The sequence below is a fragment of the Amblyomma maculatum genome, chromosome 7 (genome assembly GCF_055883805.1).
Source record: "Amblyomma maculatum isolate TAMU_Amacu chromosome 7, ASM5588380v1, whole genome shotgun sequence".
Classification (NCBI taxonomy): domain Eukaryota; kingdom Metazoa; phylum Arthropoda; class Arachnida; order Ixodida; family Ixodidae; genus Amblyomma; species Amblyomma maculatum.
This window is the reverse complement of record NC_139350.1, coordinates 92,449,961-92,460,223: the sequence shown is the minus strand read 5'-3', so window position 1 is coordinate 92,460,223 and position 10,263 is coordinate 92,449,961. Positions and strand designations below refer to the sequence as shown.

General features: G+C 42.5%; 1 long non-coding RNA gene across 1 annotated transcript; it reads left to right on the top strand.

Annotated features, from left to right (window-relative positions):
- Positions 1 to 865: 865 nt before the first annotated feature.
- Positions 866 to 2,950, top strand: LOC146183958 (uncharacterized). The gene is made up of 3 exons (XR_014708523.1): positions 866 to 920; positions 2,070 to 2,158; positions 2,869 to 2,950. It is a non-coding gene; the product is annotated as an uncharacterized LOC146183958 (long non-coding RNA).
- The last annotated feature ends 7,313 nt before the right edge of the window (positions 2,951 to 10,263 follow it).

Sequence of the window (10,263 nt, the reverse complement as noted above, 5' to 3'; positions counted from 1 at the left end):
TCATGACTGATGTTTTGTGGTCGTGTGCGCCTCTCAGCTAGCAGTTCTAGTGAAATGATGCCGAGACAGCGAGAAAGCCGAATTGTTATCCTTTCGAACAATCGTCCTCATAACGCTGGGGACGTGTTCTTCGTTAACTTCCGGGCAAAAGGAGCAACATGCAGTACGACTTGTCTGACGACGGCGACCGCTAATTGACAAAAAAATAAAAATAAAATAAGAATGGAGTTGATAATGAAATTGCTACGCCTTTGTATATGAAGCTGTACACATTATGGTGCGTTACAAAACCTAAGCTTACACAAAAGCAGATGCAGAAGGAGCTGTGTAAGAACATTGTGTGTGTCAATGTCAAGCGAGACCAAAATGTGTCGTGTAGGCCTATAAAATTTGAAAAATAAATATATAAAAAAAATTTGCTTGTATTATGGCCTCCGAGATCACCAAACGCGCGCGTTTGGTGATCTCGGAGGCCATGCTTGTATACATGGTAAAAAGATGTCATAAGTGAAAAAAAAAATAAATGAGGAAAAAGATTGTTAAAATAGAATAACAAGGGCTATATTTCGGCTAAATGGTGTGAGTTACTACTAAAAGAAGAGACGGAAACATTATTTACTCCTTATAGGTGGCGGGTGCGACACACGTGCGATTAGGCCATTTTGGGATCCATTCGTGACATGTGACACCTTGTTCAAGTTCGCGCTGTTTCAATTTCCCGATGAGTCTTTTGCTGTAGAGTATGTTAATGTAATTCAGCGGCACGACGCAGTCGTCAAACGTAACTCAAAACCTTGCCGACGTTCAGCGGCCCTTCACAGAAGGTCAATCGAATAAACATTGCCTGGCCCGAGAGGATAAAAAGCGGCGGGCAACTGGCTCATCAAAGCTGCTCGTCGCGCAAGCTGTCAAGTTCAGCCGTAAGTATACAGACTGTTATTGTATTTTTTGCAGATGTAGAACTGGCGCCCTTGCATTGAGCCAGATAGCGCTGCTATTTCGCTGTGGCGGTATGCATGCATGTTTATCAAGAAGGAGGAATAGACTTCGCGTATCTCCTCCACCCGCGTCTGGCGCTTCGCCTCGGATGCTGGCTGGTGCGCGTTGTTCTTTGGTCAGGTTGATCGCGCCCAGCTGGGTCTCAGGGTCAGAGCTGTGCAGGGTCTCCCAGGTTCTTTGGTTATTTATATTTACGGCCCTCCTTGGGGAGAAGGGGCATGCACGTAGTACTCAACATGTCGACAGTGCAGTAATTTTTTTTCCCCCAACGTTGGTATTAAGGGAGAAAAAAATACGATGTCACGCCACAGAAAGACTTTTGGCACATATCGCAGTGTCCGGATTTTGCAGTGACGTAAACAAGTGGAGCCATGGTTAAAATACTTTGTGCTTGTTTCTGTACTCTGAAGGGACGGAAGAGGAAAGTTTTTCGTCAATAACTGGTTCTAGATACCAAAAACCGGCGTTATTGGGTTTTTCAGATGCCGTAATTTTTTTACCGGCGAATGTTTATCAATGTTTTTTGGTTAGAACCGGAAAGTACATTGCCTGCTTGTGCCGTCTGTTTTTTTTTAACGATATTTACTGCCTAAGGGCATCAGTAGGGTGTGAGATGAAGAATGAAGAAATGATTAAATTAATGGAAAAAGGTTGGGTGATTTTATGAAGTCAAGGAGTGAGCAATGATGTCCCTCCGTCCAGGTGATATACGAGGCAGGATTGTTTGCTGGTAGGCTAGCTATCGCCAGCCTAATTGACAATAGGCTAGTAAGTGCCGGATTCGTGTCAATTTCAGTGCTGGGCAGTCCCACAGCAAGTGGTAAATGTCGGCTTCAACATTTTTGTTCTTGCATATCGGACAGCGTGGGTGGGGATATAAGTGTCCCCGCCCAGGGTGTTCGATATGTAAAAAGAAATATGAACGTAGTCATTGCTTTTTCAGAGCAAGAGCTCAATTTTGAACTGTGCCATTTGTATGTTAAGGCAAGTGATGTCATTCACAAGCCATAATATAGAGTGAAGCAAAGACGGGTATGAGAATGTCTGCTAATAGGTTCTCTTCTTCCTAGCTGTGCGCAGCAATCTGGAAATATTACTGAATGCAATGCTTGAGGAAGAGGAGGGATATGGTGATGCCCATCGACTGAAGACCAGCAAGGTTTCTGTCTTCTGTACCTTCCATTCCTGTGTTATAGGCCATAATGAGAAAATGTTTTGTATTGCTTTTTAGATTTCTGTAAAAATGTATTGTTTTCCTTCTTTGACAACAGCATGAAATGCTTACGTTTGCAATCTAATCCCTGAGACAGAGTCAGAAATTAAATAGATCTGCAGGCCATTAAGGTATGTTTTAAGATCATCATGTAACAACTTCCTTATTCGAGTTAGCAGTGTGCTGCAGAAGCCTGTTTGAGCCAGAAATCCTGTACAGGGTGGTCGTGAACCCCATGTGTATCGGCCAGCTCCACAGCATCTTGGAGCTGGTAGATTGTCAAATTATTCAGCAGAAAGCTTTTTATGTTATTCAGTAAGTCTGGCACACCAATTTCAGCGAGTTTAACATGCAGTACATTGGCAAAATAAATTATTTTTCTGAGCCTTAATGGGCAGCTTGGTGGCATCACCTGTTGCCTTAGTGTTGATGCTAAGCTTTCACTATTCTCTTAAGTACCACAGCTTGCTATTGAAAATAATGTTCAAATTGCATTCTTCATTATACCATTAGTCTCTTACATTCTTTCAGGCCTCTTATTGATGAATGACTGCTGCTTGTTAAAAGCTAGGAATCAGTTCTAAATTGTTTGTGTTTAAGCAGTTAAACCTCATTTTTGAAAAAAAAAATTATGGTGTTTCTTTTTTGTATAATAGAAGCCAGGAAAACGAAAGGGGGAGACAGCATCTTAGGCTGGAATTAGATCAAAAGGAAAGCAACTACATGTTTTTGGCTATGTTGAAGTAGTTAGAAGGCTTATCTATGCATAACTCATATTGAATAAAAAATTGTCATTGGCAATTTAAATACACTTTTGCGATATTATGATCCTCCACATAAATAAGAGTTAAAATCAGTCAAAAATTTTTCATATTGTGTCTACTGGAGAAAGGAATGGCTTGTTTGCAATTTTAATGGCCTGGGAATGCAGCATCATATTATGCATGTAGTGATCACACAGCCTCAGCTCTCTGTGTCAATTTCTACAGGTCATGTTACAGCTAATGATTACTTTTGTAAATAGGGAAGGATTTTCACGGTACAATTGAGTGTCACAATTAAAGGACTGTGATCATTCATTACATGGCACTCTCTGGCACATTAAATGATTGGCATGGTGCATGTGCAGAATTAGACATATGATGAGGAATGTTTTTCAATGCCTGTCCCAGTCCTATCTGCCATCACTGCAAATTTGTGACTGCCTGCAACCCAGTATTGATTTCAAAACTCTGGCTTGACTTAGAAAGGGGTCCATTCACAGCTGGTTCATTTATTGCTATGTCTTGAAGCCGGTTAACCATTGGAGGGCCTGTCTAAGAGTGCACTGACTTAGCTCAGCGAAACTAACAATAAACGAACACGCAGCGCAGTGCTAATACAGTGGAACCCCACTATAGTAAACTCTGATATAGTAAAATGAAACTAAAGTCCCAGTTCCACTTCCATAAGTGACATCTTTTGCCTAAATGGTAAAAACATTTTTGGTAACAATCAGTTGTCGTAAAGTGCACCTGGCCACGGGAATGTACTTCCCTTCAAATTACATCACTGCACACACACTACTTAGAATCGAAGGGCAGATATAAAAAAAAAAAAAAAAAAAAACGCAAAACTGCTTTTTTAATGGCTTTACAATCAGGCTCACCAACACTAAGGAGCCAACTTTACATAAGTTTTAGAACCGTGAAGGAAAGAATGCAGGGCATAGGATAAAAAAGTAAAGTTGGCTATGAATATGGAAGGGAGGTGGTGCAGTTCACTCAGAAGTAAAAGAGCGGAAAAGCGTAGCAAGAAGTAGGGAAAGAAAGAAATTTCCGAGCTGCAGGGCGAAACACAAGGGAGTGATGGCAAGAAATGTAGGCGCGGCATGTTCAGTTCTGCTGTGCTTGACTGTCACATTTCTCATCTATTGCCTTTTAAATGCCCTAAACAGTGGAACGCATTGCCGTGTACATTCAAGGCTTTGGTTTTCACATGAAATCACTCAGTTGAACAATAATAGAGTAGAACGTTGAGCTAGTTGGTGTAACATCTTCGAAGGAGGCAGCAGAGCAGGGGAACAAAACCGAAGAAGCGCACACAGACGCAAGGACAACGCTGCACTGACAACTATATTGATCTGAAGCCGCGCATCTTTTCTCCCTTCACTTTACCTCTGCAGCTAACTTATTCCTTATCTTTAACATCCTGCCAACAAGCGTAATCTAATTCCTTTTTCAACAGTACCACTGAAGGCGTGGTAACACACTGGTCTTCCAAGCTGCTGATTGCACGTGCTTCGAAAATTTCCCTTGTTAACCTGTCCTTATTCCTTCTCAAAACCTTCACATTGTGAAGGTCAGCTGGACATTTTTGGTCTTTGCAAATACAAATAAAGCAGCCTCTGCAGTGCACTGCGAGGTTGGTGTCTGACTTCTCCGATATTGCTGCAGCGTGCTCTCTAATTTTGTCATTAATGAATCTTCCTGTTTGTCCAATGTACTGCTTGATGTAGGTTTTTCTTTTAGCGCAAACAAAGACAAAGACAAGAAAGGCGAGACGTTTGCGCTAAAAAAAAAAAAAAACCTACATCAAGATGAACTACCAACTCGCCCAGCAGGAAGTTTTAATCAATGTATTGCTTCCCACAATGTAAGGGAATCTGGTAGACAATCCCCTGGATACAATCGGAGTACCTTGTACGGTGCGCAGTTCGGCATCTAGACCTAAACTCCTGGTTATTCACTCGAGCAAACTTGCCTTTGGCTCTGTTTTATGTCGCAGGACACAATCCCGATGCCATGTCTGTGTCCAATCTTCATCAAATTATGGGTCAATCCATGAGTATATGGTACCACTGACCACTTATTTCTTTGTTTAAAGAAATATTTTAAAGGGCATCCTCGGAAAGAGGAGCCGTCCAAGCTTACTTTGCGTGCGCCGTTACTGCTGATTCTGGCATGTCGGTGGCAGCACTTTTCAAAGTGTGGAGGCCACGTGCTCCTGTGTTCTCTCTTATATTGCTTCTAGCTGTACTATGTCGCATACTTCCATGCCAAAGTTACTGGCACGAGTGCAAGACTGCCTGTCTTGTTTGCGTGATAGAAAAAGTTATGCGTTCACATAACCTTTACTGTGTTGAAGAGCTGGAAAGGAGCAGACATTTTCTGCCAGCCAAATAGTCTGTCTCATCATCATTATCATCATCCTTTTCTATCCCTTAAAGACCCCAAGTGGGGTATTACATTGGGGGGGGGGAGGATCGATAACATATGTATCAGCGGTCAGGAAATGAAAAACGATAACAGGCACTACAATGCAGTAATACAACAGCAATACAAGAATACCATAAATTGTACCTGAGCACAATTCAAAAACTCCTAAAACAGACTGTGGCAGTATAAGAGCAAAAACAAATGCAACATAGACCACAATCACATAAACTCGAAAGAATAAAAATTGCACAGAAAGGAAACCAATGTAGTTGTTCGTTTAGATCGGCAGCAAGTATAGTCGTAAATTTAAATGTCATGCTTGGAGGCTATTGATTCGGATAATTTATTCCATGCTGCAATTGGTCTAGGAAAAAAGGACCTGCTGAAAGCATCAGTGTGACCATGAAGACGCTGAACGCTCATTGAATTATAATGGCAACGAGAAGTGCCTAGTGGCAACTCTAAGAGCAAGTTTGGTCAATGAGGACAAAGTTGTGCAATTTTCCGTCGGAATTTCCAGTGGGTGAAGGTCAAGGGAGGCTTTGATACCAGCTATGTAATCCAAATAATGTGCGCTAAAATGTTGTTATCTGAGCACTGTTGCGATACAGTGCTTGTCGTTCAGACTTAGCACTGTATGTGACTACTTTTTAGAGTACAAACATTTTCGTTGAATTGGGAACCAGAAATCTTGCATCTAGAAAGAAAAGTGCAAATTTTCTTGGGCTGACTCAGATAAGTGCAAATTCTCTTGGGCTGACTCATTCAGAATGCACCTTGAATATTTTAATCTGAGTGTTCGCTTTATCTGTTTCATCTGAGGCAATTGAGACCATTGCGCATTATTTTGAGCGAGTCCATTTAACCGAGCAGCTGGCGGGTGTGTATGTAGGCACACCTTCTTCCTGTAGGTATTGCTTTATGTACACTGGAATATGGACACTGCCTCCTTGCATTCCAATCTTATAGTTGGTGCTGTGCAGTGGTAGCTCAATCGGCGTTGGTTGTACAATACATAGCTGCCTTTTGTGGTGCCACCTCAAGGACGATTTCTAAACTCTGCAAGTGATACCTTTCTGATTATGTCTGCAGACCTTGTGCAGGAGCAAATGGGAAAAAAAAAGGTTATTTTCTAAGGCCCAGACAAAGGCAAATAACTTTCACTCAGTAGCATTGTTGGTTGCTGCACGACATAGTGCAAATGATTTCTAGCTGAGTAGCATCTTTGTGTTGCTCTGTGCTGTCGGTAGCTAAATAAGTTCGCAAAATTTAAACTTCACCCATCTGAAGCTCCGATGTGCAGTGTTGCTCATGTTTTCTTTCGGTAATGTTCTGTTGTTTTATAGAGTTGCCAGAACTTGTTGACGTCTTCAATACTTTTGGGATGGCTGGTGCAGCAGGAGGAAATACTGGAGGTACTGATTGTTTTGGCTGTCCTGTAAGTGTTGATCAACTGTTGCAATGAAAATTAAGTTAACCTGTAGCCTTTTATAAGAGGCACCTATTCTGCATTATTTTTCTATACCCGTTGCTAAGCATGATTCTCTCAGAAAGTACTGTGTGTCAAGTTGGGTAGTGTAAATGCCTTATTGGGGCACTGAAAATTGACCTGACAGAGCTGCACAGTCTAAGCAGTAAGAAATTTAATCGTCCCAGATACACCTTCAGTTTTACTATGAACAGAAGAATTTAACATCAAGTCTAAACAATGTTTGTTGCGCTGTTGGGACCATGAAGGTGGCACATCTATTAGATCAAAGTAGGGAATTCGCTTGTAGGATGAAAGAGCATGAACAAGTGTAGAGGGGGAGCCTCAGTTAGCAAGCCGAGCCAACATTTCGACAAGGGGACTTGTCTTCGTCTGGGCAGCACAATTACTGGTGGAGGTTTTAAATACGGTTTTGCTTCCGAAGAAGAAAAACTAGGGAGGAGGGGGGGGGGGGAGAAAGAAGCAGGGCGAGAAGTGAAAGAATGTTTCCTTGGGTATGAATTTCTATGAGCATGGAAGCAGTGCTTTCATCATCACATGAAAAAAAAAAGAAAAGCAGCAGCAGCAAGAAAATCTAACATGCGAAGTAGACGATTGTCAGCACCTAAAGCAGGTTCGATGCTGACACGTGTTTCTTGAAAGGGGACAGGTAGAACGAAAGGAAGATGGTTTACCCGGTATGAAGAAGTACTGAACAAGGGTAAAAGGGGTACGCCTCAGTTCACAGGTCGAGCCAACGTTTCGACAAGTGGACTTGTTTTCGTCTGGGCAAAGTGATTATCACTGGCAAGGGTTTAAATATGCTTTTGCTTCCGAAGAAGAAAAGTTTAGGAGGGGAAAGTGGGTGAGAACAAAGTAGGTGAAGGAGTGTGGAGGGGAGGATGGGTGAGAAGGAAGTAGGTCATGCAGTGAAAAAATAAATAAATCTTCAGTATGTATTTCTCAGCCTGGAACCAGGGATCTTGTGGTGGCCTGCAAAAGAAGTAAAAGCAGCATACCAGGAAAAACTACAATACCGGGTAGATGATTTGTCACCACTTAAGAGGGTTTGGTGCAGATACACCTTACAAAGGGACAGGCTTTGCAAAGGGCCCTGATAAGGAATATATCTAAGGGGGCCAATTCTTAAAACTTTCTGCAAAGCTGGTGGTGAAAGGGGGGGGGGGAGGTCAGTACAAAGTCGCAGGATAATAACTGCACAGTGAACCACAAATGACATGCAAAAGAAAAAGTTTGAGGACAAACTCAAGCAACAAGTGATAAGGGGGAAATGTGTTTGGAGAAGCATGTACAGGTTATGCTATTGCAGAAGGGAATAGAGTGTACATGCGTTGTGAATAAACTGTACAATTAATGCTATGTGGGATTGTTTCCCCGAATAGTTATGTTGCATAGGGAATATACTTAAGGGATTCTCTTAAGTGGTGACTAATCATCTACCCGGTATTGTAGTTTTTCCTGGTATGCTGCTTTTACTTCTTTTGCTGGCCACAGGATCCCTGGTTCCAGGCTGAGAAATACATACTGAAGATGTTTTTTTTTGTTCACTCCATGACCTACTTTCTTCTCATCTTCTCACCCATCCTCCCCTCCCCACTCCTTCACCTGCTTTATTCTCACCCACTTTCACCTCCACAGCTTTTCTTCTTTGGAAGCAAAAGCGTATTTAAACCCCTGCCACTGATGATCGCTTTGCCCAGACGAAGACAAGTCCACTTGTCGAAACGTTGGCTCGACCTGCAAACTGAGATGTACCCCTTTTACATTTTAGGAAACGTAGCGCAAAGGCAAGGACAAATGCAAACGCACCAACTCACCCAGTTAAGCATTCTTGTACCCCTTTTACCCTTGTTCAGTGCTCCTTCATATATTGAAAGGGACAAGCATTCCAAAGGGACCTGATGAGCAATACAGCTAGCTGCATGGGAACAGCTATCAAGAGGTTTTGGAAAGGGGAGAGGACAAAAAAAATTAAAATAACAAAAAGTCAGGGTATACTATACCTGCCAAGCATGGAATTATCTGAAACAATTCAAGGGGGAACCAAAGTAAGAAGTAATGAGAAACGAACGTTTGAAAAAACACTTGGAGCTTTTGCTATTACAGGAGAGGGGTGGGGATATAGAGTATGTACATATGCTATGAATAAAGTGTACTATTTGCACTTTATGGGATTGTTGTCATGACTAGTTGTGGCAGAGAGGAAATATATTTAAGGAATACTAATGCTTCTTTCAAGATATTGTTGCAAGATAACAACAACGAAGTGTTTCCTTCACTTGCCTCTTGGAAGGGACAAGGAGATGACAACAAAGTGGGCCTGGTTCCATGTTGCTGCTCGCGGCTATGCTTCTTGAGGCTGTTGTAAATATACTGTAAATACATAGAGTTTCCACGTAACAATTTTTGCTCCTGTTGGTTCCAATCTTCTAAATTTATGGATTAGATATGCCACCCTATATTTTGTGTCCCTTGAAGATTTAAAGCCCAACATGGAGAATAAATAAATAAATTTCAATAACCTTACGGCCCATCTGATTGAAATGCTGGGAAGCTGCTTTTGGGAGGTTTTTGCCTGTGTCTGCCCGATGTTCATTTACCCTTCTGTTCATTGATTGCCCAGTCTCTTTCGGACAAGTTCGGAGCCATAATTGAAAACCTGCTTGAAAAGCCATGTCCTTTGCTGACTGCAAATATCGCTCTGTAGGATGAGCAAATGAATGCGCTTCCTCGACTGCGATGGGCAAGGCATTGATGCGTGGGGTGCAGCACAGATGGCCGCACAGATTCTCCGCACCTCCAGTTCCCCCAATTTACTGCATGTAACACACTGCTCCCCTGCAAGTTCATCGTCGTCTGGGGAAGCCATCGCGCAGGGCAAGCCACGAAACTTTCGCTTACCAGTGACGACTTGAAATGTGCCCATGCCACAAAAGTGTAATGCGATGATCAATTACACTACTGGTACCGGCAGCTGATCAGAGTTATCAAAGCTTATGCTACGCCGCACGTTCAGACTATAAGGATGGTCGACTCTGGCAAAAAAAAGAACAAAGGAAAAAAAACAGATCTGCCGCTCCAAGCGGCCTGGAGTAGAAGTTGCAGTGAAGGCATGTCGTGAATGTGGCAGTTAGTCTTACTGCCATATTCACGACTGCGCCTTCACTCTAACTTCTACTCCAAGCGGCTCCCGAGGCCCGTTTTTCGTTTCAGAAAACAACCTCCACTCGAATAGCTCCCACAGTGGCAGAGAGAACTTGAGTTTTCTCAAGAATCTCTAGTCCGCAGTGCCGCTGCCTTGGCGCCGCTCCTCGACCACTCCACTTGTAAACACTGAGGACATCACATCGTTTGCTCGCTGTGTG